The sequence below is a fragment of the Bufo gargarizans genome, chromosome 6 (genome assembly GCF_014858855.1).
Source record: "Bufo gargarizans isolate SCDJY-AF-19 chromosome 6, ASM1485885v1, whole genome shotgun sequence".
Lineage (NCBI taxonomy): Eukaryota > Metazoa > Chordata > Amphibia > Anura > Bufonidae > Bufo > Bufo gargarizans.
The window spans coordinates 294,997,753-295,004,117 of record NC_058085.1 but is presented as its reverse complement, the minus strand read 5'-3'; positions in this window follow the sequence as shown (position 1 = coordinate 295,004,117).

Here is a 6,365-nt window from a genome sequence, read left to right as displayed (position 1 = left end):
ACAGTAGGCATCCATTGAAGAAATACGTTGCGAAATACTGTATGTAATTCAAACAGATGCATAAGATATGATACAAATAGAGTCTACTGCAATGTCCAGGTTTGGGGTGGTCCTACTACATGTTGCTGCTCTCCGGTAGAAATGGTAAGGCATGGTGCACACCAATGGGAAACAAGTTCAGGGAGTCAGGATCAATACCTACAAGACACTGAGCAGGCTTTCTAGCCCCCTACCTGGCAGAGGAAGGTTTCTATGCTGAGGAAAGGCCTGAGCTAGCTACCCCCCCTCTCTCTCAGAAGGCAGGTACCCTTGACAAAGGACTGGTGACTCAGTCATCTGACTGGCCCTCTGGTCAAAAAGCTGGTGACCAAGGGTCTGTGGCAGCGTATCCTTATCTCAGGGTCTTCTTCTGGTCACTTGTGCAGTCTGGCAGAATCTCTTCTGTTAAACACTGGTCCCTTTCTGAAGACAACTAGGGGTTCTGACTACTCTCTTTATATACAGTTTCTGGCTGAACTACAACCTTCTGATGGAGTAGAGTGGCAATGCCTAAACAAAAACATTGTTGCAATTTCAGTCCGTCATAGACTTTCACAGAGTTTTTGGGAATGACTAAGCAGTCTTTCCAGACATAAACATGTCTTGAGATGTAAACATCAGAACTAAATCAGAAAGTCATAAAATCACTTTGCTCTTCCCTCCAAAACTCAGCTCTTCATAGTCTCTTATGACAGCAATGGAAAATTACTAGCTTCAGTATACAGATAGAAAGTCCCAATGTGTCTCAGTATTAGCTGGCTGTATATTAACCCTTTCTACAGTGCAGTACAGATATAGTTCAATAACAGAGCAAATGAACAGGATATATTGCAATAAAAATAACAAAATGCAGTTCAAAAATATAAAACAGTGCACACAACAGCATAAATCACAGTGCAAGTTCAAAGTGCAATAAAGTAGGGAGCTGATGGCTTTGTGTGGTAGCAATAGGGGCAAATGTCCACAAACGCCCATAATCCAAAGTACCTTTGCTCCAGGGCACTACACTAGAATATCCAGTCTGCTCAAGTGTCCAGCTTAACCACCCCTATGCCAGGATATGTATTTGTGAATGACGTGGATGATGCCTTCCAAATCATCCACAGGCCTCTTTAAATGTATTCAGATGTTGACCCGTGCAGGTACAGAATAAAAATGAACCCTCTGACTCATTCACCTCTGTTCTGTGCATGTGCTGGTTTTGAACTACAGTAACTGGATAGGACTGGATACACTATTATATGGTGCAGGGAATTTTATAGCCTTGATTCTTCTCTGCTGGAGACCATCATACAATTGAATATGTATTTATAAGTGCTACAGCATGGTCAGAACAGTTTATAGGTGTAAAATCTGGTGATAGGTTCACCTTAAGGGCTGTTGATATTATAACAATCATTGGCATAAATGAATAAAAGGATTAGCATTAGAGAATGAAACTCTAATTTATCATTGATCTTCTTTGATCATGCCATCATAAAAATATTCATAGGAAAATGTAAACGCAATTCATAGCAACTTTTACATTTACAATAGCACTTGTTCCTAGTGCATGGCTTTTTCAAGATCCGTCTCCAGGGAACACATTTGTCTGTGGTTTGAAAAGTCATTCAGTGTAAAGGGACCGTTAGTTTTGATTGACTCAGCAGAGGCTGATTTAACCCCTTCCCATTGCTAATCTGTATATCTCCAAACTGTGAATGGTCACTGCAGCTAGGACTTGAAAGTACATCCTTTATTAACAGCAGATGATAGATTACGAATCCTTGTAGCATTCTCCCGTACGAACATCACCTCCAGCAGGCATCCCATGGGCAGCAGCGATTACATGCAGTGGAAAATTAAGGTAAGACAGCTCATGTTTCCAGCCCCAGTTCACATTGGCATTATGGCTTCCATTTCAGAGCCATGATGGGATAGGACTGAGGTGTATTTTTATTTTGTGTTTTTTTGTGTGAAATACAATATGAAAGTCATACAAACAGAAAATAAAAAAATATAATAAAAAGAATACCATAAAAATATTCTCTCAGCACATTTTCCCCTTTTTAGCAGTTCCCCTAGCGCTGTAGCCGCAACACAGATGATTAAAACGTTACCTGTATATGCTTTTGTGGACTTTTAAAACTGCCAAAAACGAACTTTGATGCATATGTAAATGAGGGCTCGCAAGTGCCCAGGGCGGCGTCCACCGCGTTGGAGCCCAGGCAGCTCTGCCTCTTCGGCTCTTATCCCCGCCCAGCCTCTTCCTCTGCCCGCCCATCTGTTTTCTCTCCCCCCCAGCGAGATACCGCCCCTGCACGCTGACCTCCTTGGCCGGGGCATGCGCACTGCAATGCCCATTGCTGGCATGGCATCGCAGTAGCTTATGATCTGGGCTGTGACTAGGCCATTCCAACACATTTACAGGTTTCCCCTTAAACAGGGGTCAAGTCCTGGGAAAAAAAGTGTGGGAACTCACCCAAGATCCACTGCAACCCCCCCCCCCCACCCCCTCCAAAAAATAAAAAAGCACAGAAAATCTAGCATGCTGTAATTTGTGTCGCTGCAGACAAAAAAAAAAGTTTGTCCTGGGATTTGATCTCATGACCTTTACACATCAGAGGCAACGCATATGCCCTCACAGCTATGAAAGCTGTCTAGCTAGTTACTTAAAAAATATATATATAAGACTTCTACTGTAGGTAACTTTGCCCACTGTGTATGGATGTAGCGGAGCTGGGTGTGTTGGGGCAGCTGTCATGTGTATGGTTGTACACTAGGTATCAGTAAACTAGGTATCAGTAGAAGTCTAATAAAAATAAAAAAAACACTTTTAGAAAAGTTTGTCCTGGGATTCGAACTCATGACCTCTACACATCAGAGGCAAGGCATTTACCCTCACAGCCATAAAAGCTATCTAGGTAGATGCTTAAAAAAATAAAAAATAAGACTTCTACTTATACCTAGTGTACTGATACCTAGTGTACTGATACCTAGTGTACAACCATACACATGACAGCTGCCCCAACACACCCAGCTCTGCTACATCCATACACAGTGGGCAGCTGTCATGTGTATGGTTGTACACTAGGTATCAGTACACTAGGTATAAGTAGAAGTCTTATATTTTTTTTTAATTTTTAATTTTAATTTTTTTTAAAGCAACTACCTAGACAGCATTCATGGCTGTGAGGGTAAATGCCTTCCTCTGATGTGTAGAGGTCGTGAGTTCGAATCCCAGGACAAACTTTTCTGAAAGACATTCTAAATCAGGCATGTCCAAACTGCAGCCCTCCAGCTATTGCAAAACTACAACTCCCAGCATGCCCTAATAGGTGTAAGCTATCCAGGCAGGCTGGGAGTTGTAGTTTTGCAACAGCTGGAGGGCCGCAGTTTGGACATGCCTGTTCTAAATGATCTTGTAGCTATATGTCAGCTGCGAACGCTCTGCCCGAAGTACAGCGTATCTGGCTGACAGAAGGAGATGATGTCAGTAGGGGGTGGGGTGCCATGAGAGGAGTCACAGTGAGGCAGTTGCAGGCAGCAGCACCGCACAGACAGCTTCCTCTCAACTGAAGCCGCTCCTCCTCCCTTAGCCTGCCCTGCACAGTGCGCTCTGTCTCCCCCTGTGAATCTGATTCTGATTCAGCCTCGTTCTCCTGGCTTGAGGCTGAAAGGGAACGGCGTTCCTGCCATAAAAAAAGTGCAGGAATGCTGTTCCCATGCGTTCCCCCTCCACTCGACCCCTGCCCTTAAACCACTCGTGTTGCTTTAGCTGTGTGTTTGGGTTCATTGTCTGGCTGGAAGGTGAACCTCCGTCCTAGCCTCAGAGCACGCACAGAGTAGTACAGGTTTTGCTCAAGAATATCCCTGTCCATGTTTCCCTCAAGTCTGACCAGTTTCCCAGTCCCAGCTGCTTAAAAACATCCCCACAGCATGATGATTACACCGCCATGTTTCATTGTGGGGATGGTGTTATTTGGGTGATGTGTTGGCTTTGTGCCAGACAAGTGACGGACTGAACCATCACTGTGTCTGCAGTAGAAGCCTGAGGGCTAGCCTCCTTCCTACAGGCTTTGGACACAGGACTATGAAGACCCCCACTCTGACCTATTTGGGTTAGAGGGAACTATAAACCATGATTTATTGGTTGAGTTTATAGGCCACATCTTTCCTATTCCCCATTAAAGTTGCATGTTGTGAATCCATAAACGCAATAAAAGTTAACTTTGCTCTGAGACTCCCAATTGAATGTGTTCGTTTATTTGTCCCTTTGTTCTATTGTGTTAGTGATGGGATTAACCCCTTAAGGACTCAGCCCTATTTCACCTTAAGGACAAGGCCATTTTTTGCAAATCTGATCAGTGTCACTTTAAGTGCTAATAACTTTAAAACACTTTGACTTATCCAGGCCATTCTGAGATTGTTTTTTCGTCACATATTGTACTTCATGAGACTGGTAAAATTAAGTAAAAAAAAAAAAAACATTTTTATTTATAAAAAAATTGCAAATTTACAAGTTTCAATTTCTCTACTTCTATAATACATAGTAATACCTCCAAAAATAGTTATTACTTTACATTTCCCATATGCCTACTTCATGTTTGGATCATTTTGGGAATTATATTTTATTTTTTGGGGATGTTACAAGGCTTAGGCTGAGTTCACACGGGCGAGATTTCCGTGTGGGTGCAATGCGGGAGGTGAACGCATTGCACCCGCACTGAATCTGGACCTATTCATTTCTATGGGGCTGTGCACATGAGCTGTTATTTTCACGCATCACTTGTGCGTTGCGTGAAAATCGCAGCATGCTCTATATTGTGCGTTTATCACGCAACGCAGGCCCCATAGAACTGAATGGGGCTGAGTGAAAATCGCAAGCATCCGCAAGCAAGTGCGGATGCGGTGTGATTTTCACACATGGTTGCTAGGTGACAGTCTATTAACTGTATTATTTTCCCTTATAATTTGGTTATAAGGGAAAATAATAGCATTCTGAATACAGAATGCTTAGTAGGTGGTCAATTGAGGGTTAAAAAAAATTAACTTACCTTCTCCTCTTGATCGCGTAGTTCCCGGTCTCTTCTTTACTTCTTTAATGATGAGCTGTCGGCTAGGACCTGGGGTGACGTCAGATCACATGCTCCAATCACATGGTCCATCACCGTGGTGATGGACCATGTGATTGGAGCATGTGATCTGAAGTCACCACAGTGTCACGACTGTGACTGATCCAGACAGGTCTGGGAGGAGAAGGTTGCAGCGACTTGCTACTCGCGATAGCTTGTGAGTTTGCTCTGTGGTTCAGGGAATGTCATCAGGGTTTTGCCTTGTGAACCTTTTTGTCCTGACTGGGAGTTTGTAGGCATCCTTCTCAGGTGAGTCCTGTCTGCCACTCCCAGCTACTATATTAGTTTCAGTTTCACTTGCAGTCATTGCCAGATATAGTCCTTACTTCCAGTGTTATTCTGACCTTTGAAGGAGATCGTTTGACGGTATTGCTGTGGAGCTCTTGTCTGGCGTGGACTGTCGTTATTGGGATCCCCTTCTCTGCTCGTGACTGGATAAGTCTATCTCTGTTATAGATTGTTTGTTTGTTGCTGTCTTCCCCTGTTGTTCTCCTAGACATGAGTGATGGTGACTAGTGCTCCTATCTGCCTTTCCCCAGTCTAGTCTTGCTAGGGTGACTGAGGGTTTAGGCATCCTGCTCGCCGCACGGGTTCACACCCCGTCTAGGGTATCAGGGCAGACAGGTGCCAGCTTAGGGTTAGTCAGGGGTGGCCGTTCTATCTCCCATCCATAGATAAGGGTCCCCCTTCCCCTCCGTCTGGTACGACACGACTGCTGCTGGGATAGCGGTCGTGACAGTATATCTGGCAATGACTGCAAGTGAAACTGAAGCTAATATAGTAGCTGGGAGTGGCAGACAGGACTCACCTGAGAAGGATGCCTACAAACTCCCAGTCAGGACAAAAAGGTTCACAAGGCAAAACCCTGATGACATCCCCTGAACCACAGAGCAAACTCACAAGCTATCGCGAGTAGCAAGTCGCTGCGACCTTCTCCTCCCAGACCTGTCTGGATCAGTCACAGTCGTGACACACAGGTCCTAGCCGACAGCTCATCATTAAAGAAGTAAAGAAGAGACCGGGAACTACGCTATCAAGAGGAGAAGGTGAGTTAATATTTTTTAATTTTTTTTAACCCTCAATTGACCACCTACTAAGCATTCTGTATTCAGAATGCTATTATTTTCCCTTATAACCATGTTATAAGGGAAAATAATAACATCTACACAACACCGAACCCAAACCTGAACTTCTGTGAAGAAGTTCGGGTCT